At 45.3% G+C, this 11,599-nt stretch overlaps 1 pseudogene; it reads right to left on the bottom strand.

Annotated features, from left to right (window-relative positions):
• Positions 1–165: 165 nt before the first annotated feature.
• Positions 166–550, bottom strand: LOC114613621 (annotated as a pseudogene).
• Between the last annotated feature and the right edge of the window lie 11,049 nt (positions 551–11,599).

Here is an 11,599-nt window from a genome sequence, read left to right as displayed (position 1 = left end):
TTCTTCTTCTTCTTCTTCTTCTTCTTCTTCTTCTTCTTCTTCTTCTTCCTCTTCTTCTTTTTGTAGAAGCTTTTTATAGTTTATTTGTTCTCTCAGAAATCTGCACATGGCAGCAGAACATCAAGTCACTGCAGATCTACTCCTTTGGCTGTATCCAATCTCCACTCACTTTTTGCCGGCACCAACATTGGCCTTTGCAGTCCCCCTGACCTTCCTCATCCTGCTCTTGCATTCCTTTCACTGTTTTCGGGAGGTCTTTTTCTTCTCATAAAGGCCATGTCTTGCAAGCCTGTGTTTAGGCTCATTCTTCTTTGCATAAAGAGTCATAGATCATGCCAAAGCCAGTTGTCTTGAAGTGTGTTCTGAATCCGAATACAAAGACGACATCTGGTGTGGTTTTGTACATTTTGGCCAGCTTTTCCCGAATGTCTGTCTTTGGTACTGTTGCCTTCCCAGGATGAAGGACATCAATGACCATCTGTTTCCTCTGAAGCAGACGGTTTGTCATGAACTTCCTGGTCCAGATGGTTACCGCATCATTCATGATGGCTATGGGCTGGAGCTGTAGAGGAGGAAAAGACCTTGTTGTTGTTCTTATTCTTATTCTTATTCCTCCTCTTCTTCCTCCTCCTCTTCCTCTTCCTTTTCCTCTTCCTTTTTCTCTTCCTCCTCTTCTACTTCTTCCTCTTCATCTTTTTCTACTTCTTCCCCTTCTTTTTTCTCTTTCTCTTCTTCCCTTCTTGTCCTCTCCCTTTCCCTTCTTCTGCTATTTAATGTGAATTACATAAAATAACACATATTGTGGCTAAAAGAAGCAGAGTACAGCCAGGCATAGTAGTGCACATTTGTAAACCTAAGATGTTGGGGACAGCAGGGTCAGATTTCCAGGGTTAGCCTCAACTACATGAATACCTCTCTCATGAATACCTCTCTCTCTCTCTCTCTCTCTCTCTCTCTCTCTCTCTCTCTCTCTCAACACCAAGGGACTGGGGAGATGAATCAGTCAGTAAAATAATTGTCTTACAAACATAAAGACCTAAAATGGATCTCCAGCCTCCATGTGATAACAAGCACTTGTAATCCCGTCACTGAGGGGTCAGAGACAGCAGGATCCTAAGGGCTTTCGGCCCAGCCAGTCTAGCCTAATTGATGAGTTCTGGGATAATGAAAAACCACTTCTCAAAGGAAGTGGATTGCATTCCTATGGATGATTCTTGAGAATACCCTCTGGCCTCTGCACTCATATGCACATGATCTTATACATACACATGCATGCACGTGAACACATGCGTGTGCATGTGCGTGTGTGTGCACACACGCAGTTGTTTGTTGTGGTTTGTTTTTTTTTAAGAATGTACTGGAGAGCTGACCCAACATGTAAAGGGTTTGCTATGCAAGCATAGGGTTCAGATTTCCAGCACCAACACAGAAACTAGTCATGGTAACATATGCCTATGATTCCACCACTGGGGTGGGGTAGAAGATAGGAAGATCTTTACAACTAGTCAACCTCTGGTCTCCGTGCATCCACACACATGAACATATACCCATGGATATGCATGCACATACCACTGTATATTATTTAAATAATTTTTTAATTTTATTTAGAGTATATGAGTCTTTGGCCATGTTTGTGCCTGGTGCCCAGAGACACCAGAGAGGGCGTTGGATCCCTTGGAATTGTAGTTATGGGTAACCATGAGCCACCAGGTGGGCGCTGGAAACCAAGCCCAAGGCTTCTGCAAAACACTACTCATTGAGCTATCCACTCCATTTAACTGTGTGTGTGTGTGTGTGCAATGTACGTGTGTGTGTATTAAGAACACAAACATATTTTTAAAAGAAAAAACAGGTCAGGTTTGAATGTGGCTCTTTTAAACCATGAACACATATTATTTCATGTAATGAAAGTTAAACAGAAAAAGAATAAGCTGAATCTTTAAGACATAACAGCTGAAGAGCAGCAGACTCTGCCTTAGCCCATAAAACACACATGTGCATACACACACACACACACACACATACACACAAAATACTCTGCAGGAAGATAAAATGCAATCTAAAGAGAGCCCCTGAGTCAGTTCAGAGTCTCCGTCATGGCCTTGGCCCATCATGGCCTTGGCCTTCCAATCCCTGTGTTCTTCAGGGCCTCTGTGAAATGCTGTCTTGATAATGTCTGTAATCATTTGATTGCAGCCAAGCTATGGACTGTCCCAGACTGGGATGCAGAATTAAGAGTTCTGGGGAGGCAAGGGGTATGCAGAATGAACCCAAAAGAACATACTGCCCTTTGACACAGTCATCTGTAATCTCACAGTGGAGAGACTATCCCCAAGGGGAAAGCCAATACTGGCTGCATGATGTGCACAGAACTAGCTGTGGAACTGTTCTATGGTGTATAACAATAAAAGCAAAATTTTTAAGCAAAATAATAGAGCTGGGGATATAGCTCAGAATATCATTCTCCTCACAGCCCCCCCTCAACACACACACATAATAATAATAATAATAATAATAATAATAATAATGCCTGAATCCTGAGTAACCCTTTACCACCAATAGCCACTTCCTTTTAGGTGAATCTTCTTGTATAGCTTTGAGAGAGTGGTGGTCATATCTGAGCTCTCTAGGAAAACTAGAACACCTGTGAGATTTCGGGTTATTTTATTCTCTCTCTCTCTCTCTCTCTCTCTCTCTCTCTCTCTCTCTCTCACACACACACACACACACACACACACACACACACACACCTAAAGCTTTTATTGTATACGAAGAAAATATTTGTTTCACTACTGGGCTACATCCTCAGGTTCCCCCCGTGTCCATGGGGATCACTTTCTCTGCTCACTCTGTGGCCCTGAAAGTTGGAAAAAATGGTACCTCTGAGCAGTCTGGCACACATGGATGCTTTTAAGGGGACAGCCTTCTATAAAGCACCTCAACACCTCAGTTTCAGTTCTGTCCCCTCCCTTGGCTCCAACAATTATCTCCATGACACTCCCTAGGTTCATCTGTCCTTGAGTGTTCCAGTGCCCTTCTGGCTCTAGCAGCCTGGGTCCTTTCCAGGGCCTCTGTCTTCGTGGCCAGGATTCACCCTCAAGCAGTGCAGGACAATCTTTTCAGCCCAGCCCCAACCTCTTCCAGCTGGCCTTTGTCCCAGTCCTGTCTCACTGAGCTCTCTATAATCTGTCAAGTCCTGAGGCTAAGAATGCAAGCAGTCTCTGTCCTACTTTGCTTCTCTGTTTCTGTAATAAGCACCATGACCAAAAGCAACTGCAGGGAGGAAAGGATGTATTTGCTTATTTATTTGTCTTAAAGATTACAATCTGCCATCGAGGAAATTCAAGGCAGGAGTCTGAAACAGAAACTACGAAGGAATGCTGCTTACTGGTTCAGCTCCCATGGCTTCTTCAGCTACTTCTCTTGTACAGTTCAGGCCCACCTGCCTAGTGAGAGACTGGGTGCCTCCTCCATCAATTACCAATTAAGAAAATGCTTCACAGACATGGCCACAAGCCAATCTGATAGAAGTAATACTTCAGTTGAGGTTCCCTATTCTCAGGTGACTCTGAGTTGAGTCTAGTTAGCAGCTGAAGCTAACTATGACATTCTAGTTCTTGTCAACTTTAATACACACACACACACACACACACACACTACTTTAAGCTATAACCTTTCCTTTCTTTTTTATTCCCAAAATCCCATGTTAATATCACAAGATAAAGTACAGTACAACTTTAAACAGTTCCACAGTCTTTAACTTCCAATGATATAAAAGTCCAAAGTCTCATGACAGGAGAGATGCCTCAGTGGTTACAAGTCATTGCTGCTGTCCCAGAGGACCCACATTTAGTTCCCAGCATCCATGCCAAGTGGCTAACCACCGTCTGTAACTCCAGCTCTAGGAGAGTCCAAGCGCTCCTCTGATCTTCAAGGGCACTTGCACTCATGTGTAGGCATGCATGCCTACATGTAATTTAAAATAACAAAAATAATTTTAAAAAATCACTTAAAGTCTCATAACTGTGGGTTCCTGTTTTAAAAAAAAAAAAAAACCAACAACAACAACAATTAACTTTATACTTTCTTATTCCAAGAGGGGGAAACCCAGGGCACAGTTACAGAGAAATACAAAACCAGAATCTGACTGTATTAACTAGATCAGTGTCTGACTTCTGGGACTCATTCACGATCTTCTAGGCTCCAAAGGGCTTGGACAGCTGGACCTGTCCAGCTCTGCTACCAACAGCACATGCATCTTGTCTCAAGGTTCAAGACGGCTCTATTCCACACCTACCACTGTCCTGGGTGGTTATTCCATGGTCCTGTCATCTCTACTGTACCTGAAGCTGCACCTTCAGAACTCTTCGAGGAGACTCTGACCCTATTAGAATGCCAAGCCTCAGCTAATTCCCATAACCTTTTCAGCCTTAAAGACCAGTACCGTATCTTGTTTGTATACCTTATTTGCCAAGTTCTGCTGCCACTTCTATATGCAATCTTGCTCCCCATCCCTGCCAGCACACACAGTAGAACATAGATAGCTTCTGTGCGTTGACTTGGCCTCAGCTAGGCAGCATCTGTTGTCCCAGTGAAGCAAAGGCTTCACTTCCACAGATTCTTGAACCAAAATATCACATAAATAGCCCTGATAGATTCTTTGAGGAACTTTTAAACTTCACTCTGAAACATCACAAACCAGGCTTCCATCATCCAAATTTCTCTCAACATTATTTTCTGGGCTTCCACAGAACAACCCTTAAAACTCTGAGCCATCAATGGCTTTTCCAGACCAAAGTTTCAAATGCTTACATAATTCAACCCCCAAACAACCTACACGTACATTACATGCATTTCCTGGTGCCAATGTCAATCCAGTTTGCTTCTGTTGCTGTAATAAACACCATGGCCAGGCTGGAGAGATGGCTCAGTGGTTAAGAGCACTGACTGCTCTTCCAGAAGTCCTGAGTTCAATTCCCAACAACCACATGGTGGCTCATGACTATATGTAATGGAATCCAAAGTCTTCTTCTGGCATGTCTGAAGACAGTGATAGTGTACTCATATACATAAAATAAATAAATCTTAAAAAAGAAAACCACCATAGCCAAAAGCAACATCAGGGAGAGAGAGTCTATTTAACTTATAAGTTATAGCTCACTGGGGGAGTCTATTTGACTTATAGGTTATTGCTCATCAAAGGCAAGAAGTATGGCAGGAGATGGAAGCGGGAACCACGAGAAGCGCTCCTTACTGGCTCACTTCCCCAGGCTTGCTTAGCTACCTCTCTTGTACTGTCCTTATCCATCTGCCTAGAGATGGTACCCAACACAGAGAACTGGTCCCTTCTACGGCAGTTAGCAATTAAAAAATGCCTCACGAACAAGGCAGACATGTCCATGGGCCAATTTGAGGGAGGCAGTTTTTTAACTGATGGTCCCTTTTCCCAGGTGACTCTAGGTTGCATAAGCTGACAGCTGAAGCTAACAGGGACAGGCTCCATCACAATGCTGTCAAATGCTATGCACAGGATAGCAGGCAGACTTTCACCACCACTTCTTCACAGAGCATCTGACGGGCACAGACCCTGCTTTCATGGGCCTGACTTGTTAGTGAGGACTGACGAAACAAATACGCCACGCACCTGCACATATTCCGTGATGAGCACCATGACTAAAACCAAGAGATGGGGGATGGAGATGGAGCCCAGTGAAAGAATATTCGCCTAGCATGTGTGAGACCTAGGTTCAATTCCCAAGCACTCCAAAAAGAAAAAGAGAAGCAGAACCTGATGGATTCCGCATATGTGGAACACTTACTGAAGAGCAAAACCAAGCCCAGCGACTACAGCTAGAAATGAGGGTTCTGGTTACCAACTAACTATACTATGGGATCCAGGATGGAGATTATAACATGCTCATGGATTGACAATATAGTTGGATAGTCAAGGGAGACATTTGATCAGAGATCTGAAGGAAAAAAAAAAGCCATCAGTCCTGAGGTGAACTGGAGGAAAAGCCCTCCAAGTAGAGATCTCCAACTGCACAAAGATCCTGGTAGGAAAAGGCTTTCACTGTTCTCTTGAGGGTCAGCAGGGCCAGCCAGAGTGAGTGAAGCCAGGCACCGAAATAGGTGTGGAAGTTAGAAGAAGCTCACTTAAGCTGTCAAATGTCTCCTTCTCTCTGCTCCTGGTCACAGATACTTGGAGAAGTGGATTAAAGGAAAGTGTGAGTGAGAGGAGCCATAGGTATGGTCGAGGAAGAGAACCGTCTCTACAGGGAAACAGAGGTGATGGTGGGAACCAAGGAAGGAAGCAAAGTTGGAAGGCAGAGAGAGCCCCTTGAGTCTGAACTTGAGAAGCCATCCTCCATCTTTGCTATCCTCAGATATGCAGTGGAGGTGGAAGGGAGCGCTGCCTACAGAGACAGACCTCAAATGACCTTTCCCCATCAGCTGCCTGGAAAGGCACCAGTCTGTGAGACCGGACTTATCATCCTGCACACTCGTACAATCAGGAGAATTGCAAATGTTCGCTCTGCCCAGGCTTCTGGGTCCCAAGTTCACTGGCAGAAGGATCCCAGTTCCCAACGCGATAACGGGTGAAGAAGCAGCTGATAGAAAAATATCTGAAGGCACTTGGAGTGGGATTATGTGTGCAGCCATGCAACTGGGGGGGGGGGGGGCGCCGGGGGGAGAAGTGCTGTAGTCTCTCCTCACTGTGTTACCGCCTACCAGCGGGCATCTATAGAAACCTAGCAGTTGGAATCCACCAATGACATCCTAGGGAGCATGCTTCCCTGCTGCTGGCTAGATGAAGTGGAAAACCTCCTGTTGTAGGTTCTCTCCTCACCTAGAGTCGCTGCATCGCCAACAGCCTAGAAGCGTTAGCAGGCACTAGTAGTCCGGGTAATGATCCCTAGAGCCTAGAAAGCCCTAGAGCCTAGAGGCTGAGCAATGTCAGCTGATGGGCCAAGTGCTGGTACAGTCTCAGCAGCAGCGATGTCACTTGCTACTCAGCCACTTCCTTCTCAACCTGGCAGCCACTGACCTGTGGTTGTTGCTGATCTTTTAGTCTTCAGTTGGCCCTTTAAAGGAGCCGTGTCATGGTTTTGCTCACGGAACTCAACGTGTGCCTGAAGCTTCATCCTCAGCTCGGTGAACACGGTTTGCTATTGCACGGTGACTGGGGCGCTGAATCCAGGCTGCAGGGTTCTTGCCATGCACCCACTGCTGTTTGCCACACTGGCTAAAGTGGGAAATGGGCCTTACTATTTGTTACGCTCCGCTCTCCCCTAATGACAGTCCAACATGGTCGATGCTCTATCACCCCCAAAAGATGGCAATCGCCTTCCTGTAGCCTCTGGCCCTGCTCAGAACCTCCTCACTGCTGCTGTTGTTCTTCTTGCTGGCAGTCAAGAGGCCTGCCCTGATGGGCTCCAAACTACTCTTGCACTGGCCTGTTGGCTGCTTAACCAGGCACCCTTGCTGTCTGGGATAGCAGGAGAAGAGGCTGTTCACCAAATAAATATCAAGCCCTGGGATTGAACCTATTTGCTAGCTCAAGACTACCTTTTTCTTGTCCTCATCTGCCTGGTGTTCTCTGAGAGCTCCCTCAGACCGCTACTTTACTGTCTGCTGTGACTGACTTCTACCAGGACCAAAGAGACCTGTGGGAGAGTCCAATAATCCCACACAAACCTACAAGTTGACTCTGACACCTGGACCCCAGCACCGGTGTTCTTCTATTAGGCCTAAGCCAGAAGTGCAGTAAGAGCTACCAGATGCTTGCCAATATACCAGATGCTTGCTAATATACCAGACGCTTGCCAATATACCAGATGCTTGCCAATATACCAGATGCTTGCCAATATCAGCCTTTTGGCAGATCGGACTATTTGGAGATGGGATGACATGAGACCAGTATTCTGGGGTCTCTTGGAGAAAGTTGAATGGCTAGTTGGTAGAGACAACTTAAAATGGACTCTTACCATTAGCCTTCTGTGTGATACAGGGCGAATCCCGTCTGTCCTGGCCTCCTATAAGGAGTGGTGAGGGCCAATGAATGAAGAGAGCCTGCCCTGGCTGGCTGGCACTCTTTCTTGGTGAAGCCTCTGGAAACTCTGAGTTCCACTCATCTCCCTTCACAGTCCTGCTTCCTACTTTACTGCTTTCCTTTAATCTCACAGGGGAGCTGCAAGGAGGAGGTCTGAGCCATGTTTGAGGACTTACAGTCAGGGAATCGTGGGCTCAAGAAGCCCTTTGACAGGCTCAAGATTTCTGAGCTTTTGTCTTTTTTCTTTAAAATGTGTTTATTTGTTTTGTACAATATGTCTTGACCATGTTATCTTTAAAGGCTGCTTGCTCTGACTCTTCTTCAGATCCCTAAGGCATGGCTGATCAGCAGCTCTGAATCAGCAGTATGTCAACCCCGAGCATGCAAAATGTTACAGAAACGGAAGCTATGAAAACAGCCAAAGGGCCTGATGCCTTGGAGCTTGGAGTTTAAGGTGATGAGGTGAACTGGTCATCTTGTCCCTCAGGCCAGGCGGAACATCAGTGGCTTACAAAGCCATAGGTGGCAGGAACTGGGACAGGTGATAAGAAGCCATGAGAAACAGATTTCATCCCCTAGCTATGACATTCTGCAAACTCTTTTCCACTTCCCAGTACCTGGGGCTCACAAGGAAGTAAGCTTCCTGTCTTAGTGTGTGTTTTATCAGAGACTGGTTGGTCACATATGTCGTTAAAGATGGAAGTATTGCATCCGGTAGGGTGTTGAGCAGCTGTCTCAAGCTATGGGTCTCCACCCCTTTGTGGATCAAAGGATCCTTTCACGGGGGTCGCCTAAAACCATTAGAAAACATAGATGTTTACATTACAATTCATAACAGTAGCAAACTTACAGTTATGAAGTCATAATGAAAGTAAATTTATAGTTGGGAGTCACCACAACGTGAGGAACTGGATTAAAGGGTCATAGCATGAGAAAGGGTGAGAACCACTGGTTTAGAGTGACTAATCTCACCAATCCCTTTTAACCAGGAGACCTTGGGGCTGACATGGGACATGTGGAGTGTAGCATTTGTACCTATCTGCCTAATGTATACCTCAGCAATAGGTATTACCTCTGCTACCCAAATGCACCTACAGGTAAATCTGAGGGCAGCTAACTTCAGTTCTCTCTATGGTAAAAAAAAAAAAAAGATTTGCTTTTCATACTAACACAGGACCTACATTATCAAGCCTTCTCCACACATGTCACTTCAGGACATTCGGTGGGCAAGATCAGAATCAATTTATAATTACCTCTTTGCAAAGGCCTGCTAATGAATCCCATGTTTGATGCTTCTGAGGGAAAAGGCCCCATTCTTGAATGCAGAGAGAAAATCCATTTTCTCAGGTGGGTGTACCCAACTGTAAACCCACACAGGAGCTTGGATCTCAAATGTCAGTTCAGAGTTGCCCAGAGTCCAGACAGTTTCCATAGCTTCTACTGGGTGGAATAAGAGTTCTTTGGGTATTTTGATATGAATGATAACATTTCTTTCAAGTCCAATGGAAAGGAATGAATGATAACATTTCTTTCAATATCCAAGATAAAAGAATCTTTGTTTCTTATAATGCTTGTACATGTAAAAAAAGAAAAAAACCTTTTTTTTAACTGAAAAAGAGAAATGGCTTACATCTATCTCCACACCTGATTTTCTCTTGTTTGTGAGTCACTTGGTACAGGAAGAAGAGGTCCCAACCAAACTTCCTCTCTATTTTCTCGCAGCCCACCCTCTGAGTTAGGACCTGCCCTGAGACCTAAGATCATGGCTACCCTCCCAAGTGAATCCTTGACCTTTCTGGGAACTGCAGGTACTCCGAATCAGAAAACAAGAGTTTATTAAATAGAACTTCAGGGCAGTGGTCATGTCAAGAATAACATGTTTAAAACTGGTGAGACGGCTCAGAGAGTAAAAGCAATTGCTTCACTGGCCTGCTGACCCAGATAGATCCACGGTGAAGGAAGAGAACTGACTCCTGAAAGTTGTCTTCTGATCCCCACACCCATGCCCACACTGTGACATACACATCAAACACACATGGAGAATTTAAACTTTTAAGAACATTGTGTTTAGCTGGGCAGTGGGGGAGCATGCCTTTCATCCCAGTACTCGAGAGACAGAGGCAGGGGCAGGGGGAGGGGCAGGGGCAGAGGCAGAGGCAGAGGCAGATGGATCTCAGAGTTCAAGGCCAACCTGTGAGTTCCAGGACAGCCAGGGCTATACAGAGAAACCCTACACAGAATAACATGTGGATTAGAAGCGTCTCAGTAATAGATAGCTGCTTTAAATTCACAAGGTCCTGGGTTTGATCTCCAGCACACACATACACACACCAAGATAATATTACAGAAAGTCTCAGGGATGGTTCTGTAACACACAGTATGGGAGGCAAAGGCCCTCAACAAGGAGTCAGCCTGGTCAGATGCCCTTGCATGTGTCTTTAAGTCACCTCACCACTCTCAGCCTATTTCCTCAAGTGTAAAGTGAGAAGGTTGAGATTTCTTTATGTATTTTCAAATATATGGTTTAATTTTCACCCTCTGTGTTCTTTATGTAGCTAATTTATTTTTGGCAGGGATGAGAATTGAACCCAGTGCCTTATGCATGTTACGCGTCTTAGTTTGGGTTATTATTGCCATGATGAAACACCATGGCCAAATGCAAGTTGGGGAAGAAAGGTTCTATTTGTTTTTTACTTCCACATTCATGGTCCATCACTGAAGAAAATCAAGATAGGAACTCAAACGGGAGAGCCTGGAGGCGGGACCAGAGGGAGGCTGCTTAATGGCTTGCTCCTCCTGGCCTTCTATTTCCGCTTTCTTATAAACCAGGACCACCAGTCCAGGAATGACCTCACCCACAATCGCTGACCCTTCCCACATCAGTCACTAATGAAGAAAACACCCTACAGGTGTGCCTACACCTTAATCTCATGGAGGCATTTTCTCAAATGAGGCTCCTTCCACCCTGATGACTCTCACTTCTGTCACATTGAAATAAAACTAGCCAGGACACTAGGCAGGGAGTCTACCACTAAGGTACATTCCCAGCTCTGGGTTCTTTTCTGATGCTGTCTTTTGGCATGTATGTGCCACTCGCAAACATAAAATAAATAAATAACTCTTTAAAAAGAAGAAAACAGACAGACAAACCACACCTTTTGCCATCCCCAAGTCCCTGATAGTCTCAGGAATTGTTCCACACATGCACTGTCTTGGGAGCTTCCATGCTTCCGTGTGGCTACAGTCTTTCCCTCTCATGCCTTGCAACTCTAAACGTGTTCACTCATGCTGATTCGTCTCTCTGGAATGCCAGCTCCCGACCCTGCTAGTATGGATATTTCTTGTGCCCCCATGACCTCTGGCTTCTTCTGTACAGCAGGTCACCCCTGACTCTACATCTTGAATTCCCTTCCCATGTTCTTGTGTCTCCAAGCCTGTTTTGGTCTGTGAGTGAGGCTGTGCATGTAGTTCAGTTGCTAGAGTACTTGCCTAACACGCTTGACGCCCTGGATAAGATCCTCAGCACTGCATAAGCAGGCATGGTGG

Source organism: Grammomys surdaster, unplaced genomic scaffold (genome assembly GCF_004785775.1).
Source record: "Grammomys surdaster isolate TR1022 unplaced genomic scaffold, NIH_TR_1.0 126248, whole genome shotgun sequence".
Classification (NCBI taxonomy): Eukaryota; Metazoa; Chordata; class Mammalia; order Rodentia; family Muridae; genus Grammomys; species Grammomys surdaster.
This window is presented reverse-complemented; position numbering and strand designations above follow the sequence as displayed.